Source organism: Peromyscus maniculatus, chromosome 17, assembly GCF_049852395.1.
Source record: "Peromyscus maniculatus bairdii isolate BWxNUB_F1_BW_parent chromosome 17, HU_Pman_BW_mat_3.1, whole genome shotgun sequence".
NCBI lineage: Eukaryota > Metazoa > Chordata > Mammalia > Rodentia > Cricetidae > Peromyscus > Peromyscus maniculatus.
Window position 1 is genome coordinate 6,020,567 of NC_134868.1, and position 27,359 is coordinate 6,047,925.

Below are 27,359 nucleotides of genomic sequence, written 5' to 3' on the forward strand. Positions count from 1 at the left end.
TTAAAAGGCATGGTGTTTTCTCCATACCCCCTTCTCCTGGCAGCTGTCAAGATTTTCAACTTTCCTATCCCGTTGTTTTTCTTTTAATACAAGCATCCACAAGCTTTCTTCTGAGTTTGTTTGTAAATTCTTTTATCTGTGTGGCTAGGAATCAAAAGGAATCCTCAGTTTCCCTGGTAACATTAGTGCCCACAGAGAGTTCAGATGCTTACACTAGAGCATCACTCCATGTTTTCATGGTTGCTTGGTTACTCTCAAGCTTCTGTCTTCACCAATGCCAGAGAAACACAAATGTAGATCTGCCAGTCAACACTCGAATTTAAATCCCAGTCCTTTCTCGTGGAACATATCCAGGAAAAATGAATAAAGCTCCAAGAAGTGATGTATGACTTTCAACTGATCAAGGAAAAGAGGAGAGGAAGAAACAAAGGAAGAAGAGTTTGGTGAAGGGCAGCTTCAGGGAGAAGCCCAGAATGTGTCCTGGGCAAGGGAAAGGTTTGTTACAGAGATCGATTGAAATCCCTGGCTCTTCCATTGATAGGAGCTTCCGGTTATCCGTGTGTGCTTCTATTACGAAAGAGTAATTGCTGTTTTCAGAGCTACTCCTGCACCTTTGATTTCTCAAACCAGTCAGTTCAAAACAACCTCTGTGCCAAAGAAGCGCATTTGGGATTGGCATAGTCCGTCTCTTACAGAGGTTGAATGTTTGGACTCACAGAGTCAGGAGCCCCAATGTGCTGATATTCCCTGGTAAATGCTCGCTTGTCTTTGTGGGGACCCACTTAGCTTGCCCCCATTACCGAATAGGCATAAAGCTTATTTAAAGCTGAAAATAGCTGACTTAAAATAGGGAAGGATCAGAGCATGGTAGTACACCAGTCCCAGCCCCCGATTAAATGCTTTTCTTTATAAGAGTTGTTCTAGACACGCACACGCACACGCACACGCACACGCGCATACACACACACGCACATGCACACACAGTGGTAAAATGTAAAATGACAGGACAGTAGTGTCTGTCACTGTCACAGTGCTGGGAATTCACTATTAGACCAGGCTGGCTTCGAACTCACAGAGATCCAACTAACTCTGCATCCTGAGTGTGGGATTAAAGGTGAGTGCCACTATGCCCAGCCTTTTCTCTTTTTAAGGAAAGATTTTGTTTTATTTATTTATTTATGTTTATGAGTGTTTTGCTGGCATGGATGTATGTGTACTGTGTACATGCCTAGTGCCCATATGGGCCAACAGAGAGCATCAGATCTCCTGAAACTGGAGTTATGGGCAGTTATGAGCCACCATGTGGGGGTTGGAAACTGATCTCAGGCCATCTTGCAAGAGCAACAAGTGTTCTTAACTGATGGGCCAACTCTGCAGGCCTTGGGTACCCTTTCTACCCCCCAGGGAGAAGTCATTTATAGGTCTGTAATGTGTCGGTGGTACCAGTCAGATGGTGCTGTGCATAGGTCCATGTAAGCACAGACTCATCCTCCATTATCAAATGGAGCCAGAAGCTGTTGGTTAAATGGGGTTTTCTAGGACAGGGCACATTCTGAAAACTACTGTTTTACACAATATGATGTAACTTAGAGTAGGGCGCAGCCTGATCTAAAACAGTGTCTTTCTAAAAGACTCGTGTTAAAAGCATGGTTCCCCAGCTGGTAGATCCAGTCATGGAGAAGTAAGGGCTCAGACAGGCCAAGATGTATTTGAATGATTTGAGAAGAGTAACTGAGCAGAGCCAGGACATGGACTCTTCGATAAGAGCGAGGGTAGGGAATTCACAGGAGGAGTTCTGTAGGGTACTAACTGTAATTGATTGAAACCTTACAACTTGTTTATACCCATGAGTTCATAATTATCCTAAAATGGGACCAAAATTCTATCATTTCCCTTTAGAGCCACAAAGAACTGTCATTCTGTAACCTCTGTACAGTGATGGCATGATAGGCAAAGGGTCTCCTGACCTCTTGATGAGAGTATATGACTAAATATGTATCCTTAATCTGGTCAAACCTCTAGACTACTTACCAATTGACCTGAAATACAGGAATCAAAGGAGACAGTCAAGTACTATCGGTACATAGGGGTTCCCCTTGACCTGGCTGTAGCCATCTTGAGTATAGCTACTATGGTTGTCCCTGAGTAGCCCTTGTGAATTTGGCTCACAGTCTTCTAGCAGAGTATTAAATAAGCAAAAGCATTTTGTTGATGTGTGGAGCCTTGTGACCAGATCGTGTTATCCATGCCATGAGCATGTCCGAGGCCCTTGATGTGAGACTGAGGTAAAGTAGGGACACTCTGGCTTGGATAAAGCCTCTTTTGTTCCAACATTGCGTGAGTCTCCTTTCCCTGACAATAGTGGCAACTTACTGGTCTTGCTGCAGCCCTTAATCATGCCTATGTCAGTAAGTCCCCAATGTGGTGATATATTGGGTACCCCAATAAAGCTTGTCTGAGGATCAGAGGACAAAGCCAGTCACTAGAATTAGACATAGAGGTCAGGCAGTGGTGGTACAAAATTATTATTATTATTATTATTATTATTTACTTATTTATGTTTTGGTTTTTCGAGACAGGGTTTCTCTGTGTAGTTCTGCGCCTTTCCTGGAATTCACTTTGTAGACCAGGCTGGCCTCGAACTCACAGAGATCAGCCTGACTCTGCCTCCCAAGTGCTGGGACTAAAGGCGTGCGCCACCACCGCCCGGTGCCACACACCTTTAATCCCATTACTGGGAAGCACACACACCTTTAATCCCAGGACGTGATGTCTTGGCAGAGAAAGGTAGGTAAGGCATGAGGAAACAGGAACTCACTCTCTTGAGGCTGAAGATTTCATGCAGGTAAGAACTTATGGCTGGCTTGTTCTGCTTCTCTGATCTTTCAGCTTTCACCCCAATATCTGGCTCTGTTTTTTTTTTTCATTATAAGACCTTTTAAGATTTGTGTTACACCTCAAAACCTCTATTTGTAAAGAAGCAACATTGTCTATATTTGTACTTAATATGATCTATGGAGAACCCCAAAATGCTTTCCTATAGAATGTGCAGATAGCTACCAGAATGAGCTTCAGGGCTTAAGAATAATACCCAGAAGTCAACTATGTGTCCATGTACTTTCAGTGAACAAAGAGAATTTGGAATTTAAAATAAGATGATTTATAATAGCATCAAAAATATACCACAACATTTAATTCTATACTTTTTTTTATAATTATTGCTTTTATTACTAAGAGGTAGTTTTTTTTTCCATAATCAGTGTAATAAGCATCCACTTCTTTCAAATAAAATTATGTTGGCAATCTTTTTTAAGATTTATGATTTTACAGTTAAGCAGGGCTAATAGGGGCTCACAGAGACTGATGTGACAAACACAGACTCTGTATGGATCTGCACTAGGACCTCCGCATATGTTATAATTGTGTAGCTTGGTGTTCTGGTGGGACTCCCAACAGTGGGAGTGGGGCTGTCTCTGACTCTTTTGTCTGCGCTTGGGGTCCTCTTCCTCCTGCTGGGTTGCCTTGTCCAGCCTTGATAGAAGGACATGTGCCTAGTATTTCATCTTGCTATATTTCTCCTTGGAGGTGCTATCTGAATCATTTGTCCATCTGGAAAAATTAGTTATTTTTTCATCATTGGGTTTTCAGAGGTCTTATTTTTGTTGTTTTGTTTTTTATAACATGGGATTTTTATGGGTTTGTGATTCTAGTTGGGTAAATTTGACAAAAATATAAAACCTATATCCTAAGAACTACAAAATGATGTCAGAAATTAAAGACTTATAACAGATGAACACTACATGTTCTGTGCTCACAGACCATCAAACTCAGTATTGCATAGATGTTAATTTTCTCTACAAAGATCTATAGGTTTAAGGCAATCCCAATCAGAATCCAATGGGAGTTTTTATTATTTATTAATTTTAGGGAGTAGAACTTTATTTTTAAATATATAGAGAAAAATAAAGAATAAGGAATAGCCAAAAAAATTTTTTTTAGCACAGAATTAAACAACTGGTAGTTACTGAGCACCTGTAATCCATGATGAGAGATATTCCCAGAAAGCATCGATCTCGTCTCAAGCTTCAGTGTCTGAGCCAGCAAGGTGTGCAAGCAAATGTCTCTGAATAATTCAGGATGGTGAATAACAAATTCATGACCTATGTTTGTGCTTAGGAAAAGCAGGAATCTGTGAGGCCTGAAGCCTGGGGGAGATGTGCTGGACAGCTGGCTTTCCAAGCTTAGAAAGAGCCTGGTTCACTGGAGCAGCCAAGACACCAGGGCATTTAAGGTAAAGAGATGAAGAGAATCTGGATGGAAAAGGGATTTCACATCTGGGGACAAGGTTTAAAGCTGTCCAAGTTACTGGGTGAACTATCTTTTGCAGTGTGCTCAATACACAGAGGGAGCGAGGAGGAGGATGTTTATTTCCAAGATGCTGAACCAGCTTATTAGCTGTATTCTCACAAACATACTCCTTTGTCCAGCAGAAGAATGCCATTACATTTATCAGCTCACCTCCAAGTTCTTTCTAGTCCCCTCTGGAGACAGTGGGACATGCAAACAAACACCTTCATCAACTTCACCTTAGCTACAGGCTAGACCACCACTAGAGAGGAAAGATTATTGCCCCTTGGTGCACAGCTCAGCAGATTTCAATTTTCAGAGGGGGAAAAAGTGCTTCAGTCTCTTTCCGCTCACTTTAGGATAGCTCCTGCCAGGCCTGACGGGCTGCTTTCCAAGTGCAGAGACAGTAAACAGGGCTGATTGCTTCCAAGAAAACCAAGCCTAGCTCTAAGCATGCCAGGACCACTTTGCCAGAGAAAGTCAGACGTGAGTGATCAGACACATTTGGAGTGAGCATAGATTTGTCTTCAGGGACACTGAGATGAATGTGCTAATTGGGACTGGACAGAAGACAGACTTTCCTTTTGGTGCATGCACATGTGTGGACATTCATACGGAGGCCCGCGGTCAACACTGGATGTCTTTTCTCAACCGTTCTCTGCCTTATGTTTTGAGACAGAGTCGCTCACTGTATCTGAAGCTTACAGACAGGTGCCCAACATGACCCAGGGCTCTGCCTGTCTCCACCTCCTCAGTGCTGGAATTACAAGCTCGTGCCACCGCGCACAGCTTTCTATGTGGTTCTGGGAATCGAACCCTAGCCCTTATGCTTGTGGGGAGCAAGAGCTACCCCTTCCAACCCCAGCAGCAAACTTTTCTAGGAAGAACATCATCCCAAACTGGTTTGTTGCAGCTTTCTCAAGTCCTGCCTTTGTTTTCTTGCACTCACTACCTCTCTCCCTCTCTCCTTTCCTTCCTGTTTCTTTTCTTCCTTTTTAAATCAGGGTCTTGCAATGTAGTTCTGACCTGGAACTCCTCAGACTCCCTAGAGCTGGGATGACAGGCACGTGATGCCACACCCAGCCTTTCTCATCTTCAAGACTGGGTTTAGGGAAAGATCACTTGCTGTGGGGCATGTGAATACAGTTTAGTGGCCTCCAAAAAAACTGGATTAAGAGCAAATGGATGGGATTTCGGCAGGGCTTTTCTCTAGCCCTGAACTCCACAAAGCTCCTTGTGTTTCTAATCTGGCCACATTTGCTTCAGAAATGCTGGCTTTCACTTTGATCTTCGTTCTCCCCCAGATGACACTCTGCCTCAGAGTTCTCCACATTATCCCTGTGAGATAGCTGGCTAGATATTAGTAGGCTTACAGGCTATTTGGGATGGACCTCTCCCTCCTGATCTGAACTTTCCTGTCATAGAACCAAATGATTCAGCAAATGGCTCAACTGTGTCTTCTAAACAATAGGCGTTTTGCATTTCTCTTGTGACTCCTTTACGAAATGGCACCAATATCACACAGCAAGTTAAGGTTTGACCCACGAGAGTTCATCAGAAATGTTTCAAATCACAGAACTGAAACACTAGAGTACCCGTCACAAACAAGACCGAATCAAAAGCAAGGCCCTCTTTGCTATAGCAACTCATGAACATGCATTTATGAGGAATTGACACCCTGAGGTCCTAGGAAGGAGAGGGAAACCTCCCAGCAGCAGGGAATTTCCTTGTCTTCCAGTCACAGGGGTTGCTTAGTGTCATGAGTGAGATATGTCAGAAGCACAGACTGACACATTTGTGACTTTTCACAATGTCAGAATTTATTGGATAATAGTACATTCATAAGCTATGTTGATTTTATTGACTGTAATGTACCAGGTAGTCCTGATTCCCTTATTGGCTGGCATTGACAATCAAAAGCTATTTATTCAAATCTTAATCACTAACATTAATTCTCAGATCATACATTACCCACTACATAGTACTTAATATCTATATCTATCATCTATCTATATGTAGGTTATAGTGTGGCTACAAAGTTTAAAGTTTAAAGAGGCCGTACTGGAGGGAGGCCGAGGTTGGTTCAGATGCAGAATCACTGCTGGGGTTAGGTAAGGAACCTAATGGAGAGCTGCTAGAGCCACGCTGCCAGGCTGCAGTCTTGAGTTGTGCCTTGGGGTTGAACGGCACTGCAGAAGTAGGGGGTGGGACCTTAGAAGCCACAGACAGAGGTGTGGGATCAGGTCCAGACAAACAGTCCAATAGATGTGCGGACAGGTGGACAATTAGAGTGTGTTGTATTAATAGCGAGAAATGAGATGAGTTGAAGGTCCAAGGACAATCAGATTCTCTGAACACACACATCAGGTAGTCAGATGGCAGGCCAGTGGGGTGGGTCTTACAGTCAACAAAACCAACATAGCTTGTGGATGTATTATCATTCAGTAAATTCTGACATTGTGGAAAGACACAAATATGTCTTGTCTATGCTTCTGGTGTAGCATGCTCAAGACACTAACCAAGCCCTGTGGTTGGAAGGTAAGGAAATTTCGTACCATTGCAGTACTGGGGATCCTCTTTTTTCTGTGATTCAGGTTGTGCCCTTCATTGGCCTAGCATGCTCAGCAAGCTCTCACGTACTTCTGATGAATTGAATGTGCCTGTGCGTTCACATAGGCCAAGTCTATCTTCCGAAGTTTACCGGTGGTACCTTTTACTCTCGGGACCATGTTTTACCAGCCTGTGCCTCGTGGATGGTGATGGGCAGGTGATGGTGTCTACATGCACAATGAGATGCAGAGGTATTCTGCCTCTGCACTTGCACTCAAAATGAAGCCAAGTGCTGCTTGTAAAAGGGTCATCCGTAGCAAGGCACAGCGTGAAAGCATTGATTTTACATACGCTGTAGTGACTCAGGTGGGGTGCAGACTGATCTCAACAGTTAGCCGCAGGCTTCCTCCTGATCACTCGGGTCAATAGCCCACTGCCTTCCTTTCCTTGTATTCCGAAAGAAATTGGAATCAGAAATTAATCATGAAAAATGAACTTACTTATAATTTGGCCAAAATGGGGAGAGAAGAAATATAATTTTCCTGTCCACCATGTCAATGGATGCCTTAAATTTTCTAAAAAACTATGAGGCAAAGATCAGAAGATGGACAGATTTGGATGTGAGACAGTTTACCAAACCCTGTTCTTGAGTGGCTGTGGGGACAGAGACCTCAGGTTATCTCCATTGTTCTTTCTGAAGGGGACACACATGTCTTTCTTTTAAAGATTTGTTTTACTTTTAAGGATATGTATGTATGAGTGGGTACATGTGTGTGAGAGCCGTGCCGTGGGGGCCAGAAGAGGAGTCAGACACCTGGCAGCTGGAGTGGCTGGTGGTTGTGAGCTGGGAGATGAACCCTTGTCCTCTGCAAGAGCAGGAAGTGTTCTTGACTGTCATCACTCCAGCCTCAAGTGTCTCTCTTAGAATACCTTCTCTGCCCTACCCGGGCTCCAGCCTCAAGTGTCTCTCTTTAGAATACCTTCTCTGTCCTACCCGGGCTCCAGCCTCAAGTGTCTCTCTTTAGAATACCTTCTCTGTCCTACCCGGGCTCCAGCCTCAAGTGTCTCTCTTAGAATACCTTCTCTGTCCTACCCGGGCTCCAGCCCATTCTCTTTCAGCATGGGATCACGGGAGTAATTTAGATTTGTGAAAGTGACAGAAACAAGAATTACAACAATATCTTTTCAAAACATTATTCATTAGGAATTAAAATATTTATATGCTTGCATGTCAAGATGTCTAGAAACTCAAGAAATGAAAGAGTGAGTGGATTTCCTCACTCCTCAAGGTCTGTCAGTTGTTTCCACACTTTTTCTGAAACAAACCTCCCCTTTCACTAATTTGTAGGGCTAACTGTATGTTCCTACGTAAAAGGAAAAATCATACTGTTTTCACCCTCTCCCTTGGGTTGGTATGTGCTCTTTATCTGGGGGTTTTTGCTAGGCTTGTCTAGAAATTTTTTGAAAATTCGTTCATTTATTTCCCCTCAAACTTATTTACTTGTTTTAATTCTCTCTCTCTCTCTGTCATCTGTCCGTTATCTTATTTAATTAAGAGGCTGCTGACCTGTGCTGACCCCCGCGCTCCTCTGTGCAGGTGTACTTCCACCCCCTCATGTTCTGTTTGTTGAATCTAAGTCCATCATCACGTACGAAACCAAGTTCCCTCTAGTATTTTTTAGTTTTGTTTTTGGATTTGGGATTTTCCGGTCGGTCAACTTGAAACACGTCTGTCAATGTTTCCTTCTCCTTCGTCCCTCACCTTTGCGCCTGACCTTGCTCAGTCACTCATTAGCTCTTCACGAATGACGGCTGTTGATCTTCCCCCAAGCACGTGGTTCCTTCCTGAATTACTGTAAAATCACTGTCTGCCCAGTCTTCATTCAAGGCTGCTTCTATATATGGCTAGGGGAACACTCCTACACAGTATTTTAATTTTTTTCACTTATTCTCTGACAGTCTTGCACACGTACCTAGTGCGTGCTGATGATGCTCACTCACTACTGTCTCACACACCCACACTCCTTCTGAGCCTCTTCTCCCAACAAGCCCCCCCTCCCCTTGTATTTTTACATCTTCTTTCTACAGAGCTCCTCAGATCAGTGTTTGTTGTTTGGTTAGTTGGTTTTTTTTTTTTTTTTTTTTTTTTTTTTTTTTTTTTTTTTTTTTTTTTTTTTTTGGTTTTTCGAGACAGGGTTTCTCTGTGTAGCTTTGCGCCTTTCCTGGGACTCACTTGGGGTTAGTTGGTTTTAAGACAGAATCTCAGTAAGATGCCTAGAAATCCAGCTCCATCTTCCTCTCCTTTCTTTGTAAATGCACCACACCCAGCTCTATGCTCTCAACTTTAAAAAATTTCCGTAGTGTCTTCCAAATATGAGTCTACTTTTTGAAAAGTTTCCCCGGTGTCTACCAAATAAAGTCCAACCTTCTTATCTTGGCTTTGGCTTTAATTTCATTCACTGAGCAAATGTTTACAAAGTTCTTGTTATTTGACAGATAAGACAGGGGAAAACTAAGAGCAAACAGGAAGGGAAACTCAATTTTCACGGCAAACTCTGGGAGAAGTTTCTCACCAGATAAGAATCAAGAATTCCAGCCCAATTAACATTTGCTTTGAAGACTGCCTACTTAGAGCCAATGTTCCTTTAAATAGAAATGTCAAGTAAGAATACTACAGGCTGGAGAGATGGCTCGGTAATTAAGCGTGCTTTCTGATCTTCCAGAGGACTTGAACTGGGTTCCCAGCACCTGCACAAGGTAACTCACAGCTGTCTCTAGCTCCAGCTCCAAGGGATGAGTCACCACTAGCCTCTACCTGTATTCACATGCACATCACACACACATGCACACATGCGCATACACAGGCGCACACACACAGGGAGTGGGTGGGGGAGCATAATTTAAAAAGAATACAAATGATCTTCTGGAAGGATTATTATTGGACATCAATGAGTCATGCTTCAGGCATAAGAGTGCATGGCTTAATCACCCCCCTTCCCAGCTATGAACCTGTGATCATCTGGGACTGTCACAGGGACGTCCACTTAAAGTAAAAGATCTGTTTTATTCCCTATGTACAACCCATGTGACCCATGGCTTCACCGGACAAGTTCGCAATCCTATCTAGGCACCTCTAGAGATACTAACCAAAAAGTAGGGGGAGGGAGTCTGGGGTATAACAAGAGCCACTAGACTCTTAAGATTGCCCCCCCCCCCCGTGTGTGTGTGTGTGTGTGTGTGTGTGTGTGTGTGTGTGTGTGTGTGTGTGAGAGAGAGAGAGAGAGAGAGAGAGAGAGAGAGAGAGAGAGAGAGAGAGAGCCTATACTTAAATTTATGTTAAACGCTCTTCCTAATAAATTTCAATTCTGCTTCTTATCAGCTCATTCTGAAATTCTTTTCAGGGATTAAGAAACCCATCTTCTCTGGAGTGAAGTGTCTGAAAAGAGCTGAGGTCCCTGCATGTGGCCACACAGAGCACTGTCCTGGCCCGTGTCCTGCTGCACTGACGGTAGACATGGGGGGGATGCACTTAGATATCTATCCCATGCATGGCATGATCTAGTAGCAGAGCAGTGAATGGACTGTGGGGCAGGCTGTGAGGGACAAATATAAGCTTCCCATGAACACACAAGAGCGGCCTCAGCTCATGGCCAGAGACATTGCTTACAAGAAATGCATCAACTGGGATGGGTAAATACTATGCTAAATTAAAAAATGGGAAGCAGGGATGTGTAGACGAATTTCTAAACAGTCTCATTAAATAAGAAACACAGAGCCAAATACAGGGGTAATAGCTGAAGACATCAGAGAAATAGCAAAGCACCACTGACTAAGCTTAGCTTTCCACCATGCCATAGCTTCCCAAGAGAGAGCTTCTTCCTGTCTAACCCGCGATTGTATTGCCTTCCTGTTCTGCCTTCTCATTGGCTCTAAGCCCAGCCACATCACTTCCTCATCACTGCCTGTCTATACAGACCTCCAGGTCTCTATGGTTGGTACTGGGATTAAAGGTGTGTCACCATGCTTGGCTGTGTCCTTGACCACACAGAGACTCTGCCTGCCATATGATCAGATTAACGGCATGGGCTACCACCGCCTGACTTCTGTTTATGGCTCACTATGACCGCTGATCTTCAGGCAAACTTTATTTATTAACATACAAATAAAATCACATTTCAGCACAAATAAAATATCACCATAGGGATGAATGAGTTTCTCAGAGGAGCCAACAGCATGGCTTTGGGAGGTGCTCTGGGATTTGGCTTGTCACCTACCTTCTCCATCCGGACCTTCCACCAGACCCTCCAAGTCATCCCAGCCACACCAGGAACTCCACGTGTTTTCAGCATTGGGGCATTTTGTCCAGTTGTTCTGAATGCAGCTTATCTGATGCCTGCCCAAGTGTGAGCATCCTTGAACACTCATTGAAGCCAACTCCAGCCATGAAGTGTTCCAGGTTCTGGGGTTGGAAATCTGTTTTGTCAGTGTCTGTACTTCTATAGATTTCCATCCTGGGTCTCCCTCCCTCCCTCCTTCCCTCCCTCCCTCTCTCCCTGTTGACATGGTCTCATATAATATCCTAGGATGGCTTCAAACTCACTATGTAGCAGAGGCTGGCCTTGAACTTCTTGATCCTTTTTTTGAGTACTATAATTATAGACTGTACTACCTGGTTTTACAAAGTGCTGGTGATCAAATCCAGGTCTTCATTCCACTAAACAAGCTCTCTATTAACTGAGTTATACTCCAGCTCTCATTTGCACCTTTCTGGGAACACATACATCTTATCTCAATGTCCCAGCACTTTCCTATTCTTTTTTATTGTTTCTCACACTTATTTACTGTTTGTGTGTCTGCCACACTGTGTGTGTGGTTGTCTGAGGGCAGCTTTCAGGTGTGGAGTCACTCTCTGCACCATGTATGTTCTGGGGATGAAACCCAGGTTGTCAGGCTTGATAGCAGGTGCCTTTGACTGCCAGTCCCCCTTTTCCCTCAGTCTTCAGAAGCTACCCTAAATCAGAGAGAATCTTGTTTGTCTTTTCCAGTTCTTAGAAAAGTTGCACACAACTTCTTACCCAGATGAGAACTCAGAGTTTTTTTTGAGTGCTGTAGCCAAGAATTTGAGGGTGAGAAGTGGGTGTCACAGAGAAGCAGAGGCAGGACAAGCTGGAGGCAAAGATGGGGTTGGCTGGATGAGGAGCAGAGAAAAGAAACAAGGGACATGGAGGAGACAGTTTTACCTTGCTCCTTTGATGCACTCCCCCTTAATCTGCATAAACATCTCCTGTGGGGAAGGACTGTTGTCCTCACTGTAGAGGCAGAGAAATTTGCCTGTTGCCAGGCAAGAGTAACATGCCAGCCTTTCAGCCATCCTCTGCTCTGATGATTTCTGTTCCTACTCCCCTTCCTGTCCCTGCTCACCTGGGAGACCAGAGTGGCACAGAAAGCTGAAAAGAACAAGGACACGCATAGCAGAAATTTTAGAACACACCAAGGCCAGGAGGGGGCATCTCCAGCCTTATCCGTTCCAGAATGCTAGTAGCAGGTTCAGAGTTGAGAGACATACAGAGGGCAAAGTGCATGCACATGTCTATAACAAGTAAGGTGATGTAGCTGGAGTTTTCTCCAGTCCTGCTCAGGTTGGCAGCCGCTCAGACCCAAGTAAACACACAGACACTTATATTATTTATAGGCCTGTATGGCAGGCTTCTTGCTATCTAGTTCTTATATCTTAAATTAACCCATTTCTATTAATCTATAAGTTGCCACGTGGCTTGTGGCTTAGTGGTACTTTTACATCTTGCCTGGCTGGTGACTCCTGACTCAGCTTTTCCTTTCCCAGAATTCTCCTCTCTGCTTGTCCTGCCTATACTATACTTCCTGCCTGGCTGCTGGCCAATCAGCATTTTATTTATCAACCAATCAGAGCAATGCATTCACAGCACATAGAGCGATCAATATCCACAGCAGGGTGAGGCAAGCGGGGCATGGGCAGGGCACACAATTTACATCTCTGGATCAGAAGCACACACTCACACTGGACCTGGAGAGCACATAGATACCTACTTGAATCTTGACAAACGCTATCAAATTAAAGGAGGTCCAACCCTTGAACAATGCTCTAGGTTGTCTCTGCCTGGCACTGGTAGATAACACACTTTTGGCATATGGAGAACACACATGCAAATTAGCCAAGGAGATATACATTTATGCAATCAAGTCATTGTTTAACTAATATAATTAATGTAGCATTATATTATTACACATAATGATTAACATACAGTAATATTACGTAATATAGTAAGTAACATAAAATCAAATAAAGAATTTGACAAGGGAGGGTTGGGGAGATGGCTCAGTCAGTGAGGTGCTTACTAGGCAAGCATAAGGCCCTGAGTTCAGTCACTAGGAACCATGTGCTCACTTGTAATTCCAACATGGGGAGGTGGAGACAATAGACCTGTGGTGTGATTATCCTTCTGACATTCCCTGCCAAGGCTGCAAAATGCCCATCTAAGCACATAAAATTGTCTTTGGTAAAAGACTTGTGTCCCCTTGGGAGGTGATACAAGAATAGAAAGTTTCAGATGTGCAGAGCTGAGGTTAGGAGGGTGCCTCAGAGAACCATCCTGAGAGAAAAACAGAGGAAGGGCTTTGCAGAAGTCTATGAAGCTGAATTTTATAGGATGTGTGGGGTTTTGTGGCCATGGTGAGTATTTATGAATCTCCTTAATATTATTGTATGTTCCATCCAGATAGCTACCAGTTATTAAATCCATAATACCATCACTGAGAAAAGAATTCTTGTAGCTGCAAGTTTTCCTGTGTCCCGCCTGGTCCCGCAGACACTCAGACCCAAATAAACACACACAGGCTTATATTAATTATGAACTGTATGACCATGGCCTGTGGCTCAATCTTCTTGCGCTCTAGCTCTTATAACTAAACTCAGCCCATTTCTATTAATCTATATGTCGCCACATGTTCCGTGGCTTTACCTGTGTGTCATTACATGCTGCTCCCTGTACGGCGGGATGGCATCTCTCCCCTCTCCCTTTCTTCTTCCTGTCTCTCTCTTCAATTTCCTACCTAGCTATATCCTGACTTTCCATTGGCCAAATGGCTTTATTTATCAACCAATCAGAGTAATATGTATTCACAGCATACAGAAAGACATCCCACAGCACTTACCCTTTTCTGTCTAATCAAAAAGGAAGGTTTTAACTTTAACATAGTAAAATTATATATAACAGAATAGTTATTAAACGAATTACAGCTACAATATCTACTCTATTTGTATTTGGCAAAATTAAAGAAAATATTCTATCTGATATTTGTGAGTCTAAAGTTTCATATCTAATTTATCTTTTATCAAAGAACCCAGAAAGATATATTACCTAAGTAAACAGAAAATGTATTGTGAGAAACTTCCAAAATTCTGAAAATGTCAGAGACAGCTACCTGCCTGGACAGCCATCTAAAGTTCCTCTGTAACAATGGGGCATCCATCTTTAGCCAATGGGTCTAGAGTTTTTTAGTCTCATCTGCAAAGCAGCAACCTGAAGAACCATTTCACCTTGCAAAGTTCAGTGGTCACCTTCCTATGGGCCCTGCTTGTCCAGTTTATATAACATATTATCAACAGTCCAGGCAAGAGCAGTTTCTTGCACAATGGCTATTTTTGCCAAGAATGGCTATTTTGTCTTCGATGCCCATTTTTCTCTTTGAAGTAAATTGGTGCTGTCAAGAGCAGATGTGTCTTACTGTCTAGAAAGTCTAAGTTTTTAAAACATTTTAAAAGCCATATTCTGTAGGTCTTTGAAATGTTTAAAGATTACCTGCCTAATTGAAATATATCTATGTATACCTAGAAAATTTAACATGACTATAAGTCTGACTATCATAGAAGACTAATTATTAATCTGTATTTCTTAAATTACCCATTACAATTTAAATGAGTCACATAAACATAATGCCTTAAACAAGAGTAGAAATATGCATACAATATAACAAAATTAGATTTAAATTTGTAATAACCTACAATCTATAGCAATATAAAACATTTTAAACAAGTTGTTGCTCTTTAAAAGTAGGTTCAATAATATAACCTTATTCTATTATATCTATATTATTTCCTTTTCTTTTTTAGAAAGAGATTGTATTTATAATCAACTCACTTTAAATATAAATAAACATTTATAAACAATATTTTGGGAATCTGGGGGTAGCTGCTCATACTACTTCCTGCTGAATGGGGGTGCTAGCAATCTTATGGGGATCCTGAGAAAATTAAGAATTATTGTCAAATTCTGACTGGAGTAGTCTGTGAGGCTGCATTGTCTGAGTCAGTTGCCTTGAAGCTATTCTGGATATTGGATCATCTGGGCCATGGTAACATCTGACACCTTTCAGGGGGTCTTGGCTGATCAAACCATATTAACCTGAAAGCAGTCCACAGGTTCTCATCTTCTGTGGAAATAAAAGCAGAACCTCTTTTCCAAAGCAAAATATCCTTAGACATAAACTTGGAAGTCAAGGTGCCTTTAAAATATATATATCGGCTTGACTCATCAGCCTTTACAATCAAATGTCTTTCTTCAGTTAAAAGTCCTGAAGACAATATAATCCAGACTCCGTGTGTGATTTCCATCTTTATTTTCAGCCCTGCAGCCACTGGGACCCACGTAAACACACAAAGGCTTATATTATTTACAAACTATACTCTATGACAGGCCTCTTGCTAGCTAGCTCTTATATCTTAAATTAACCCATTTCTATTCATCTATGTTTTGCCACATGTTCCATGGCTTACCAGTCTGCTCTCATGTTGTTCCTTGGGCAGCAGGCTGGCATCTCTCTGCCTCTTCTTTCTCTTCCTGTCTATCTGCTTGGATTTCTGCCTGCCTCTAAGCTGCCATGCCATAGGCCAATGCAGCTTTATTTATCAACCTATCAGAGCAACACATATTCACAATGTACAGAAAGACATCCCACAGCAAATTCCCCTGCCTCTGCTGGAGACCAACTTGCTCTTTAGTCTTCTTTGTTGTTGTTGGTGGTGGTTTTTTGAGACAGGGTCTCTCTGTGTAGCTTTGCACCTGTCCTGGATCTTGCTCTGTAGACCAGGCTGACCTCGAACTCACAAAGATCTACCTGGCTCTGACTCCTGAGTGCTGGGATTAAAGGTTTGTACCACCACCGCCCAGCATGCTCTCTAGTCTTCTATTGTTTTACCATGTAACTCCTTGCTACTAATGTAATCCCTACCACTTATTTAGGAATTGCACTAAACACTGTCCTAGGGCATTTAATCAAATCCCTCAAATTCCGGTAGCAGTTGTATGAAACAATTAGAAATGTATTTCTTTAAATGCCTTAGCCTTTCGAGATACTGGCAGCCTTATAAAACTGTTCTCTCTATGTTTCTGGATTTCTCTGGGTGACGCTGTGCCCACCTGCTCTTGTTTGCTATAACCACAAACAACATCAAAGCTTGATGTCATCTACCTTTACACATGTCTTGTCTACAGAAGTCAGATGGTAACAGAGACATTGCTTATGCTGTCCAGGGGCTCAGCCCGTTCAAGGCAACAAGTATTTCTTAAGCTTCCAGGGTGTCTAGATCTGTACTGGGCTAAGTGCTAAAGGGAAGGCAGAAGGAATAAGACATAGTACTGACCCTCCTGGGCTCTCAACACAGTAGAGTAGGGATGGACCACTTACCACAGATGGTGACCCAAGTCAGGTGGTGACAAAGGCTACTGGGAATAATTTAAATACACTAGACTACATGCCCTAAACATATTCAAAATCATCATGTCCTAGGCCACCACATTTGCAGATGATTTGATCATCATTTAATGTCTTCGGAAATATATACATTTATTTAAAATTAAGGCCAGTTCATGGTTAACCCACAAAACTCATGAAGATTATTTTTCATATTAGCTTGTAGGTAAATCTTAGCAGATTTCCTTTTAAACAGACAACATTGGTAGAAGTAAAGTCTGTGTTCTCTTAGCATGCCATCCAAAAATGCCCTATGTGACAAAGAAGATCTCGAATGCCTGAGTTCCTCAGCGACTTGGGTGAAGTCAGTGGAATCAGCACAACTTTTCTGGGCTACATTTGGCCCACCTCATTTACTCTATTTTCCTTCCTGACCTGGGCACTAAATCTATGCCAATTATGGACACTGGCATCCCAGAATATCTTCACACCCAGCTGGGACCCTTCTGTCCATATCCCCATGAACTGAGAGTTCAGAAACAGTCTTCTGTTGACCCAGGTTTGAAGCCAAATCCTCTAGAAAGTCAAGGACTTCTAGTGTTTGGGCCCATGGTGTCCTCACCCATTCTCCATGAGAGACCATCAGGCCATCTTGTCTTCCTTTAGTTGAGCTGTTAGAAGTAAATATCATGTTTTCTCAAGGAATCTGGACAAGGCTAGACCTCTCGCTGCTGAGGTCCTGCAAACTTCCTGCTTCTATAGATATCTTACTCCACACTAGAGTTCTCATAGGGAAAGGGTCACACCTAACACTCACGGGGACACTGACTATGTGTCTAAAGCACTTTGTCTTCAGCATGGACCTTGTGCTTAAGAGGCACATTCCAGTAACCCAAATAGATGTTATACATATGCCAGGAATTTGTCTGCAGTCCATTGCGACTCCACTCAGTCTATTTTCTCTTGCTGTGAAATAATACCTGAGACTGGGCAGGTCACAAGGACAGGCATTTATTTAGACTCCTGGTTTTGATGGAGACCTTGCTGTGCTGAAGCAGAATTCGGAAGGGGACAGTGGTACTTGTAGTCAGATAGGAGATGTAACCTCACTTTATCCCAACACACATGTGAGAGCCAACCCCACGAGAAGGACCTCACTTCCCACCACTATGACAATGACATTCCAATATGAGTTTCAGAGGGGGCAAACCACATTCCAAAGAGCAGCACTCAGTGCTGTCCGATTTGTTGCTTCTCTTGGCATAACTAGGTGATGAACAGTAATGAACGAATCTATGGTGGTTCATCTCGTCAGTGTAACAGGATTTAATTACCATGGGAACAGCTCTCTGGGCATATCTGGGAGGTATTTTCTAGAATAGGTTCATTGAAGTAGGAAGACCTGCCCTAAATGTGGGTGGCAGAATTTCATCATCTGGCGCAATTTAAAGGATAAAGAGAGATGAGCATCATCATCAATCACTCTCTGCTTCCTGACTAGGGACACAGTATGAGCAGCTGCCTCCTGCTCCTTCCACCAAACCCGTCCCACTGTGATGGACTGTGTGGTGTGGAATGCAAGACAATGCAAACCTTTCCTTCCATAAGTTGCTTTTGTTGGGTATTTTGTCACAACAAAGAAACAAGTAACTAATAGTGTCCTAACCCTGTCATAGGAGCCAGCGTTGGTCTTTATGATTTAAGCATATTTCATTAAGAAATGAAAACCGCAAGTCCCTTCAGGTCAGGCACCATGGACTGGCATCTATGACGTGTTTTCCTAGGGCACAGTCCAGGATTGGTTAGGCTTGCAAAGGAAGTAGGATATTCACACACAAATTATTTACTCTCTCTAAAGAATTACCCAACCCTGGAGGACAGTACCTCTTGTAACCTGTGATTTTTAAATCATCATGAAATGTAGAAAACAAAACATTCAACACAAGTTAAAACTTTTCTTCCAAGAATGTATGGAACTTGGGCTGGCAGTTATTCAACACACCTTATTTCTCTGACAGCCTTGATCAATAAATGACAGTTCCCATTTTATAACAAATACAGATGGTTTAGGAATAAGGTGGATACAGAGACAAGTGCTTTAAAAACTGGTGAGGTTCAAAACCTTGGCTGCTGAACTTGGCCCTTGGGTTTCTCAGATCTAACAGGCATAAAATGACTTGTCTGACTGAACTATGGAGATGTATCTCTCACCAAATGGCACAATGTTCCTAAAACAATAACCCAAACCAACTACTTATCACACCCCAACATATGTGGAGCAGGAATTCGGGTAGGACATGGAGGCAGATACCAAGTGAAAGGCCTTGTTAGTGTCAATGACTTGTTCAAGAGTAGTGACCAGCCAAGTAGCTAGAGACAACCTAGGTCTCTGGAATCTAGTGTGTTCTTCTGTATTTAATTCTCATAACATAAGATATGGGTCCCATAGTTCCTCAGATGTGGGAAATGAACCCAGTGGGATAATTCCCACAAACTCGGATGGCTTATAATGTGGGGGCGGCATTTTTTTAGGATACACTTTTAAAACTTCCTGACCATCCAGTTTATTATCTGTTGCTCTGTGGCTTGTAAATTGTTTTGCCTCTTTAGGCAAAACATTTCATTTATTTATTTTAGAATCTGCTGAATGCTGTGGCCCATGTCCCAGGAAGGACAATTTCGTGCTTAAGTGTTAAATATAACTTACAGTGAAAAGCATCCATGGGCAAAGGCTTCATAGAAGGGTTTATAGACATTAGACAAGGACCAGGTTGTATTAGCAAAGGCTTAACAGCTTCTCTCCTGCTATAATTCTTCCCCAAATTTTGATCGACATTCCTCACTTATTTTACCAAGTGATGCGAAGTAGTGAAGACTTAGTGGTCAGAATTTTACTTGTTTTGCAAATGACATGAAAATTTTTCTTTTTCCAAACCAGGCAACGATTGAATAGGTATTTCTTTTTAATTTTTAATAATAATTTTTATTAATTCTTTTAAAATTTCATGCATATTTATAGTATAGTTTCATCATATTCATCCTCCATTCCTTCCCCAAACCCCTCCTAGATCTACTCCCAACCTCACTCCCAATTTCATCTCTTTTCTTTTTTTAAAAAATAATCCAGAGAATTCACTTTGTGCTGCAAATGTTTGTAGGGCTATCTACTAGAGAGCCCGGTCCTCCTATGAGAGCCCACATCCTTAAAGAAAACCAATCACTTCTCCCAAAGTAGCCACGTCAGTCAACCTCATTGTAGGGCCTTGTGAGGCCTCTCTCCCAAGGATTATTTTAACTTTTTTGTTATTCACAATGTAAGGCAATAGTCACAGCTCACTTGAAATTTAATGCATTAGTAACATTTCCTATCAGATTCTTAACTCTAGGTACCCCCACAGAACAATAAATCAACCTCTGATTTATAGTGCTTGCTGATACCTTTAGTGTAGATATTCCCACTAGGATAATTGGAAAGTACCAACATCATGTCATTGATTAAACATGGCGTTGCCAAGAGATGAGCCAAATCAAGCTTTTATGCAGTGTTTATAAACCGTAGACACAGTCTCAGGACCAACGATAATCACAAAACCTAACAGGTAAGAACTGAGAAGTTTTGTGTATTTATTACTTTTGTTTAAAACATGATTTATTTGATTTTACATTCATGTGATTTATTTATTTTTTAAAGATGTATGTAATTTAATTTTATGTGCATGAGTATTTTGTCTCCATGTATGTCTGTGCATCATGTGCGTGCCTGTTCCCCACAGAGGCCAGAAGAGGGCACCAGATTTGTGTCTGTGCTGAGAACTTAGGTCCTCTGCAGGAGTAGCTGGTGCTCTTAACCACAGAGCCACCTCTCCAGCTTCAGGTTTAGTAACAGCTGAACTTAAATCTGAATACAAAGTTCCTAAAAATTTAATGATGGCCTCTTTTGAACACTGGCTCCAGAGCACGCTGATAAAGAACACTAATCTGTAAATATCTCATTACCCATAATGCTTTGGAGCTGCTTGTTTCCCCCAGTTCTCAGAAGCCTAGTCAATCCTCTAACAGGAAAGATGGATGGACTGCAGAACAAGTCAGTCCTGTCCCCTCTTCCCTTAGGTAATTGTGTCTCCTGTGTGAGGATAACCAAGGAGACAGAAAAGAAATGCATTTATGCATAATGAAGAATAACCTGTTTTTAGTGAAATGTTTAAAATTTCGTCATTTTTTCAATTTGTAGCTCGAATAAAAGTCCTTATATGGCCTGCAAAATCTGCCTTTAAGCTGCACTCTCCCACAACATCAGAATTATATTCTCCAGAGATTGGAGAATATAAATTTAAAGAAAAGGTGGGCTTACAGATATAATTAAGTGTCTTCTGACAAAAAGATTTTACTGTATTATTCAGGGTGCCTGCAATCATAAAGTTTTTTTACAAGGAAAGGACAATAAGGGGGTGGGGTAGAAGATACTACACCTCCTGCCTTAATTTTTTTTTTTTTTTTTTTTTTGGTTTTTTCGAGACAGGGTTTCTCTGTGTAGCTTTGCGCTTTTCCTGGGACTCACTTTGTAGTCCAGGCTGGCCTCGAACTCACAGAGATCCGCCTGCCTCTGCCTCCTGAGTGCTGGGATTAAAGGCGTGCGCCGCCGCCGCCGCCACCGCCGCCGCCGCCGCCGCCGCCGCCACCACCACCCGGCCCCTCCTGCCTTAAAAGTAGAGGAGAGGAAGGGTCCTTCTAGGCAAGAAGAAGGGCAGCCTCTTAAGTCAGAATCCACAGTAAGACTAGAGATGCCACAAAGAACAAAGCAGGTGCTTTGCTTGCAGCCTAACTGCCGTGGCTTTGCTCCTCTGACCACAGAATTTTAACTCGTTCATGTTGCTTTAAGCCGGAGCGTGGAGAGCCATTTGTTAGAGCAGCGACAGAAACAGATACACCTGCTATGAGCATTTACCATGGGTCTTGTAGATATACACTTCTATTTATCTTGGATAAATAAATCCTGGGGAGCTGAAATCTGGGCCCCAGAAATGTGCAGTTTTAACTTCCTAAGAACAAGTAAAACTCGTTTCCAACATGGCCAAACCATTTTCTGTTCCCGCCAACACTATGAGAGACTGCTCTGCATCTTTGCCAGAATTTAATTCATGTTTTTCTTAATTTTAACTACTTAATATGAAAATGTCCAACACCTCTTACACATTTACCAATAATATACGAGATGTGAAGCATCTAAATATTCTGCTTAATTTTATTTTCCCATCTCCATCATTTCTTCCTGCGTTAAGTAACAGTCTGCTTACTGTTCCTCTAAAGACCCCTGTTCTGGACGTTCACAGGAATGGAATCAAATTAGTGTGTTTTTTGACTGGCTTTTTGTCCTTAAAGTAAGGTGTTCAAGTATAGTATTTTGTTGCTGTGGGATGTTCTGTATGGCAAATGTGTTGCTCTGATTGGTCAATTAATAAAACACTGATTGGCCTGTGGCTAGGCAGGAAGTATAGGTGGGACTAACAGAGAGGAGAAAAAGAAAGAACGGGAAGGCAGAAGGAGTCACTGCCAGCCACCGTCAGGACAAGCAGCATGTGAAGATGCCGGTAAGCCACGAGCCACGTGGCAAGGTATAGATTTATAGAAATGGGTTAATTTAAGATATCAGAACAGTTAGCAAGAAGCCTGCCATGGCCATACAGTTTGTAAGCAATATAAGTCTCTGTGTTTACTTGGTTGGGTCTGAGCGGCTGTGGAACTGGCGGGTGACAAAGATTTGTCCTGACTGTGGGCAAGGCAGGAAAACTCTAGCTACAATTTATGCCAAATTTTTCTCTCTCCTTGGGAACATTTGAACTGTTTCCACCTTTTTCTGTGTTGTGAATAAAGGTGCAACCAATGTCTGTGTTGACAACTTATTTTCATTTCCCGAGGATATATAACCAGAGGAGGATTGCTGGGGCTTATGGTAACTCCGTGTTAAGTTGCTTAGCAACTGTCTCACTGTTTTCAAAAGTGGCTTGATGTTTTACTTTCCCATCATAATCCTACGAGGATTTTGCTATCACTAGACCCTGGCTAACACTTGCTATTCTATCTCTATGTTTGTAGCTATTCTCTTGATGATAAAGGGCTATCCCCCTCCTCATGACTAAAAATTTGAAGTATCTTTTCAGGTATTTATTGTTTATGTCTTTATATTTGCTCTAGAAATGAGTATCTATAGCCTCTAAATATTTTTAAATTTGTGCTGTTTGTCATTTATTGAGTTATGTCTTAGTTAGGGTTACTATTGCTGTGATGAAACACCATGACCAAAAGCAAGTTAGAGAGGGAAGGATTTATTTGGCTAACATGTCTCAAGTCACAGTCCCTTGAGGGAAGCTAAGACAGGAACTCAAACAGGACAGGAACCTGGAGGCAGGAGCTGATGCAGAGGCCTTGGAGGGGTGCTGTTTACTGGCTTGTTTTTCATGGCTTGCTCAGCCCACCTTATTATAGAATTACATTCCACCAGCCCAGGGATGGCACCGTCCATAATGGGCTGAGTCCTCCTACATCATTCACTAATTAAGAAAATGCCCTACAGGCTTGCATCAGCTAGATCTTATGGAGGCATTTCTCAATTGTGTTTCCTCCTTTCAGATGACTATAGCTTGTGTCTAGTTGACATAAAACTAGCCAGCATGTTATATAAGTTTGGTTCTCTTTCTGTCTTCCTCCCTTCCTTCTTTCCTTCTTCCTCCTTCCCTCCCTCCTTCCTTCTTTCTTTCTTTTTGTTTTTTTGAGACAAGATTTCTCTGTGTTGCCTTGGCTGTCCTAGAACTATGCTGGCCTCGAACTCACAGAGATCCACCTGCCTCTGCCTCCCGAGTTTTGGGATTAACAGTAGGTGCCACCACCACCCAGCTGGTTTCCACTTTCTTGATAATTATTTAAGCAGAAAAGGTTTAAATTTCCATGGAGTTCAATTTTATCTGTATTTTTGTTGGTACTATTTTTGGTTTATGTTAGCTCATATCTAAAAATCATTTGCCAAAACTAAAGTGGTGACGATTTATCCCTCCTTTTAAAGTTTCAAAGTTTTAATGTCCTAAGTTAGTTTTATATCTGACATAAGGAGAGGCTCATTTTAAAAAGCATTTCTTTTATTTAAAATCTCTCTCTCTCTCTGTTTCTCTGTCTCTCTGTCTCTCTGTCTCTCTGTCTCTCTCTCTCTCTCTCTCTCTCTCTCTGTGTGTGTGTGTGTGTGTGTGTGTGTGTGTGTGTGTGTGTGTGTGTAAGAACACTTGAGTGTGAGTGCCTACAAAAAGCAGAGGCATCAGGTCCTGGGGAGCTGAAGTTCAGGTGCTCCTGAGCCTCTTGCCATGGTGCTGGGAACCAATCTCAGGACCTCTGCAAGTGTAATGTGTTCTCTAGGCCATCTTTCTGGCCCCCATGAGCTTCATTCTTCATTCTTTTGCTTTTGGCTACCCAGTTGCCCCAACTTCAGGAGTTTCAACGGTTAGCTGCCAGGCAAGTGGTTTTTTATGTTTATTTTTTGTTGTTTTGTTTTGTTTGGGGAAAATCACCTGTACTCCTGAAGGAGAAGCTACTGTATCTTTAAATAACTCTTCAAAGTTGCTTTTTGTTTCAGAGAAGAGAAACTTTCAAGAAACTGCTAAAATTGCCAAGTCATTCTGCCCCTCTCATTTTAGATGACCTGAAGTAAAATTTGCTACCATTGCTCTAAGGTCTCTATCCTGGGGGTTTCCATTTTTTCTTTTTATTAACAAGTGATGTATGAAAAGATATGTCCTCAAACTGAGCACGTTCAGGACTCTGCCCATCTCCGCACAAGTTGATGGGTTTCCCAAATAAAATCCTGGTGCTTTCTGTGTCCAGGGAGATGCTGCTTTGGGAATTACAAAGTCTCCTTGCTGCTTCTAAACGTTTCTTCACCCTTACTTCCTGTTTATATTGTCAGTTTTGTTCTCAGCCCTGGGTGAGCCCATTTCATTGTGTTACAAAGGACTGTTGCTCCGTCTATTGAATGGTTTTGAATTCTTGTGGAAAACTAGCTGCCCATCTCTCTGTGGTCTACTATGGGCTCTTCACTGGGCTGCACTGATCTATATTTCCCCTCTGCCATCAACAACATGCTCTCTAGATTACCCTTGTCCTGTAGTAAATTCTAAAACCAGGAAATGTGAGCTTGCTTACTTTGTTCCCTTTTCCAGATCATTTTGCCATTTTAGGACCTTTATACTTTCATATGAATTTAGAATCAGCTTGTGAATGTCTACTAAAAAGATAGCTGGGAATTTCACCATGTCTGTATATGGAATTTAATAAATATTTCCATTTTACTACCTGCTAAATTTTCTAATCTGTAAACCAGAAGTTTTTCATTTGTATATGATTATTAAGTCCTTTAAATTTCTTTGAACAATGTTTTAAAGTCTCAATATGCATTCACTGTGTTTCTCATTGCTGTGATCATGTTCCTGACAGGAAAGTAACTGAAGGGGAATGGGTATATTCTTCTCATGGTTGAAGGGATGCAAGTCCTTTGTGAATGGGAGGTGGCATGGAGGTGGGAGCTTTTCTCTGCTATGGCGGCAGGAGCGTGAGACTGCTAGCTCATATCTTGGTGGATCGGGAAGCAGAGGCAGGACAGGAGACAGGGCAAGCTGCGAACCTTCACCCAGTGACTGACTTGTAGCTAGTCACATCTCCAAGGTTCCACAACCTCTCAAGACAAGCACCGCCAGCCAGGGACCCATTGTCCACAGATGTGAGCCCATGAGAACTGCTTCACATTAGAAATAGAACAAAACCTATAACATTTTATTTCTTTTGTTAAATTCGTTCCTAAGGATTTTTTTTGTTGTGGTGGTCTGATCATAAGTGATATGTTTGAAGATGTTATTTTTAGGTTATTAGAAGTGTATAGCTATTGCTCTGATTTTGTGATTTGATCTTGTAGAGTACAGCCTTGCTGAACTTGTTGAAGAGTCCATTTGAAAATGCTTGTGAAGATTCATCTCGGTGTTCTGCAATTTAGCACTTTAGGTTTTGCACATGCTAGAAGGTAAGGGTCCAGATTCCTTTTCTTGTCTGTGGCAGCCCGGTTGCTCTGTCTCCGCAAGTTGAAAAGACTATTTATTGACTTAGTTAACTTTAGTGGGTTCCTTAGTGGTTTCTGTCATTTATAAGTATGGATACATTGATTCTCTCTTTATTCCGAATTCTTTTTGTAACATCTTTTAGTCCAACTGCCCAGCTAGAGCCCCTAAGTCAATACTGACAGGAAGTGATGAAAGCAGACACCCTTTTTGACTTGAAAGGAAAACTATCTAGACTTGAGGACATGCCCCCTCTGCTCCTAATTTTCTGAAAAATTTTAGCATGGATGGATATTTGACTGAACAGATGATTTTTTTTCACCTTTAATTTGTTTATGGCTAAAACATAATCCCAAGTGAAGGGCACATATGCTTTGCCCAGATTTACTAGATGGTAATGGCAAGCACATACTTACATTCCTTTAGCAGATGCATTCATTCAAGATAAATTCCAGTGAGCAAGAAAAATGTGCATGTATTTTGACATCTATCACTAAGTAACCATCATAGGGTTATACCAACATACTTTCCCACCAAAAATGAAGAATATTCTTGTCTCTGGATAGAGTTGCTAGCATTTTTTAAACATTGAAATCTGTCTAATCTGACTCAGTTAAAAGTGGTGTTTGGGTATGGTAAATCTGACCTCTTATTGTGAGTGACAATAACGATCTATCTATATGATTAGGACCATTGTATGTTTGCTGTTCCGTTTGTTTTTGCTGTGTGTACGATTTTCTTCTTAAATTTTAGGAGGTTGGTTTTTATATATCAGTTTTGGAGGTGCATTGTTTCTTTTTTTTATTTCTGATGTGTGTAAAAGCTAATATATATATATATATATATATATATATATATATATTTAATGATCACTTTTTCATTGATAATTCTGATAGGATTTTAAAGAATGTGACTTATAAGACACTTCAAAAAACACTGTGGTTTTTGGTTTTATCAATTCCTTTGATAAATCTGCTGTGGAAAGATGTGCCCAACTGTTGAATTTGACAGATAAACTGTGCCAGTTCATGCTAATCCTTCTCACAGAATGTCCCATGGAACAGGAATGTTTCTTCTTTCATGGTTGTGAGAAAAGATTCCATCTAAACTCTCACATCATTTTCTCAAGTATGGAGGGAATGTCAAGGGCAAAGGAGCCCTTCGGTCTCATCTGGTCTGTATATTGTACAATGCACCCTTGGACTTGCAATCACTTTGAGATAATTGGTTCCACATCACAGGTAAAATGTTCTGCATCATTGGTGTGTTAGTCATCCTGAAGACCTCTGAGGGCTTCATTCTAATTCCCTAGACCTTTTGGATGACACAGTGCTGAGTGTACAGTGTCATGTAAAGACTTCGGAGAGCCTTCACTGACCCGTAGCATTTCTGTCCTCAGTGTGTGACTGACACAACCTCACGTGATGCTGGCATGCACAGAGGTTAAAAATATCTTTTTAAAAATAAATATTAAGCTATTGAAATAATACAGCATAAATACCTTTCTTCCTTCTTTCTAACTTCTGTTTTCCATTGTTTTATCTTTTTTTAACCCCAGTTCAACACTCCCACTTAATCCAAATGGCTTTTCTGAGGGGAGGCACAATATCTCAGTTCCTGTTTTTCTTTCCTTCCTTTTTTTTA

The 27,359-nt window shown here is 41.8% G+C and overlaps 1 long non-coding RNA gene across 2 annotated transcripts; it reads left to right on the plus strand.

The window, feature by feature from the left end:
* The first annotated feature begins 262 nt into the window (after positions 1–262).
* On the plus strand, positions 263–26,524 carry LOC121823583 (uncharacterized). Of its 2 annotated transcripts, XR_013045451.1 has the most exons (5): positions 263–495; positions 4,177–4,291; positions 9,394–9,654; positions 10,299–10,405; positions 25,577–26,524. It is a non-coding gene; the product is annotated as an uncharacterized LOC121823583 (long non-coding RNA). The 2 variants fall into 2 exon arrangements; XR_006065099.2 differs by lacking the exon at positions 25,577–26,524 and having other exon boundaries at positions 10,299–11,197.
* The last annotated feature ends 835 nt before the right edge of the window (positions 26,525–27,359 follow it).